The sequence below is a fragment of the Balaenoptera musculus genome, chromosome 17 (genome assembly GCF_009873245.2).
Source record: "Balaenoptera musculus isolate JJ_BM4_2016_0621 chromosome 17, mBalMus1.pri.v3, whole genome shotgun sequence".
Lineage (NCBI taxonomy): Eukaryota > Metazoa > Chordata > Mammalia > Artiodactyla > Balaenopteridae > Balaenoptera > Balaenoptera musculus.
In genome coordinates this window covers 28,376,353-28,379,528 of record NC_045801.1, presented here as the reverse complement: position 1 = coordinate 28,379,528, position 3,176 = coordinate 28,376,353, and positions in this window count along the sequence as shown.

The window sequence follows — 3,176 nt, the reverse complement described above, 5'->3', positions numbered from 1 at the left end:
CGCCATCACCAAAACTACCAGCCTTCCTGAATCTGTACCCACACATCCAGCCTTTCCTCTGCCTGTGCTCTGTGCTTCTCTCTCTTTCTCAATGATTGCCCTCCTGTGGTTGTCCCCCTCTTCCGTCAGAAGTTTCTCTCTAGCAGCACACTTAGCGCAGTAGTGTCCCTCTTTCATAAAAACCATGTCTTGATCACAGATCTCCCTCAAGGAACCGCCCCATTTCTCTGCTCCCATTCAAAGCAAGGAAGGCGGCATCACTGAGTTGTCTCTAGGAACTGTCTCCACTTCTTCACCTGCCGCTCATTCACTCATGGAAATTACATTCCAGTGAAACTATTCATGTCAAGGTCAAGAGAGACTACCTTAATCAACCTCTTGGCAGCACTGTAACAAGTGACCACTCTCCTTCCTCAGACACATTCTTTCCTTGATTTCTGGGCTACAAAACTATCTGGCTTTCCGCCTAACTCACGGCTGCTTTCTGTCTTGTTTGCTGACTTCGGCTAGACCTCTAACTGTTAGAGTGCCTCAAATCCTAATCACGTGATTTAGTTTTTTCTCTACCTGCACTCTCTCCCTAAATCAAGGATTCTTAGCTGTTTTTGTGTTACTTTAGCAGTAAAGTGAAGCCTATGAATCCTCTCCCAGACTAATATATTTAAATGCACAAAGTAAAATCCTTAGAATTATACAGGAAAACTATACTAAAATATAATTATAAGATATTTCCAAATAAATGCATGATATTCCTCTTTATTAACGCAAAAATAAGGCAATGTATTTCAAACAGGTAAGCTTCATGTCTTATTATTTTAAAATATCAGTGTAAAGGCTTATTCAAGTTATTTATTAACTTGTATAAGAACATTAAATTGTGAGATGGTATTCAACAGGACAACATATATACATCATCTATACATGGTATGTGGGACATTCCATCAATTTCAATTTTTTTGTTTTAATGGTTGCAAGTACTGAAACTCTTGATTGGTTAAGATATATATATTTTTGCAAATGGAGTTAAAGCTTCTTTACCTTACTTTACAAGGCCAAAAATCTTGTCTCAAAGAACACCAGAATTCTCAAAGCCTTTTTGTGTTTAAATCTAATATGATTTGGTTCTAAGATCAAAGGTCATAAGCTAGGACAAAATCTTTGATAGAGTTTATATCAGGAAGAAAAGGGTTATAGATCTGTGGTTCAGCTTTAATAACTTCTGAAGGAGTCCTCAGTAGTTCCTAGGTGTCCATAGATTTCTTTTTTTAGAAAAATTGATAGCCATCTCAGGGTAAAGCACCTTCTCCAGCATTTCAAAGTTTGGAAAGGATGTCAGTCTCTGTTCTGGTCTTCCCAATCAGCTGCTAATCCTAGAGAGCTCACAATTTTTTATTTTAAAGTAGAAACCATAATGGGCTTGAAATGAATGCTTTATCTCATTCATATGATGAAAAAATAACTGCCAGGTGAGTCAGCACAAGGATAAATCATTCTTTTCAAGGTATTGAGTGTGGAATTTCTTTTCTTTCAGAAAAAGTAAAGCAACTGTCTTTCATTCAAACAAGCACTTAGGTCTCATTCTCTGAGAAAGCCAGTGAACTATTTGGTAAAGATGGACTTCCTAACCCGGTCCTCTTATTGACACTTTTAAAAATGCAATGATTCAGAGGAATTATCAGAGGATAATGTTGATGACTTCTATGATGGTTGGCAAAGCTTCTCCCAAGATTAGAAGAAAAGTCTTAATTCCTGGTGCATGTCTGTGTGAAAAAACAAGAAGTGATGACATCATGAGGTGCTTCCTATTCCATTAAGGTAGCAATACCAGATATATTACCAAGCATTGCTGGGACCAGTCATGTAAGGAGTATAATGCTTTTTTTCCAGTTGAAGTTTTGTTTGGAAAAATAATTTTTAAAAAATAGAGCAATAAAACAACTTTTCACCATTTCCAACACGTCAACAGCCTCGATAGTTTCCAAAGAAACCCACAAAATAAGAATTCTTCTTCCAGGTGCATACTCAAGGGGAATGGTGAGGCTGTTAATTCCTCCATTGCTTGTTTCAAAATGTTAGGATAGTTCCATAATTCTACAATGTATCAAAACATTTGACATTAGAACCTTTCCTAGATTTCTGTTGGTTTGAAACCTTGGGAGCTAACCAGGTGAAATTTGAAACTGGCCCCCATACATGGAGGGCAAGGAGAGACTGAAGAAAGAGGCAGATGACTCCAGATTGGTAGGTGGAAGGTTTAATAAATAAGGGAACTTACATGTGAGGCTTATCTTGGGCAGCTTCAAGACAAGTAGATTTCTGCACCTGCCTCCCCCCACCCCCTTTTTTTAAAGTGTATATGGAGGCCTTTACGGGGTTCAGTCACATATTCAGTCCAGATGGTCTCCACAACACCTTACTTCTCAAGGCTGCATCCTTGAAAACGGCTCCCACTGTGGGAACAGTGGGCAGAATATATATATTCCAAGGACAGGGGTGGGGGTGAGGAGCCTCTGATTGCTTGGGTCCATCTTGAGAGTCAACCAATGGTCATATTCTTGATTCATTGACCTCTTCCAACAATTTCTCTTCTGTTCCAGTCCAAAAACCAACTTGAACATTTTCAGTGCACATGGTTGAACTAAAGTCTCTCTTTAGTTTATAGGATGTTAGAGAAAAGAATTTTGTTAAATGGCAAATCCAAGTTTTGGGAGTATCCTAGCTCTTTGTCTTGAGATTTTCTTGCATGAAAAAGCCTGCTGTTTGCAAGAATTTTTAAAAATAAGAACACTGTGTTGGCACAAACCATAAAAGAACTAATCGATAAACTGGACTTCATTCAAATTTAAAATTTCTGCCCTGCAAAAGACACTGTCAAGAGAATGAAAAGTTAAGCCAAAGACTGGGAGAAAATATTTGCAAAAAATATTTCCAATAAAGGATTATAATCCAAAACATACAGGGAACCCCTAAAATTCTGCAATAAGAAAACAAACAACCTGATTTTAAAATGGCCAAAAACCTTAACAGACACCCCACCAGAGAAGATCTATAGATGGCAAATAACATATGAAAAGATGTTCTACATCATGTGTCATCAGGGAGATGCAGATTAAGACAATAATGACACACCATTACATACCTATTAGAATAGCCAAAATCCAGAACACTCACAATAC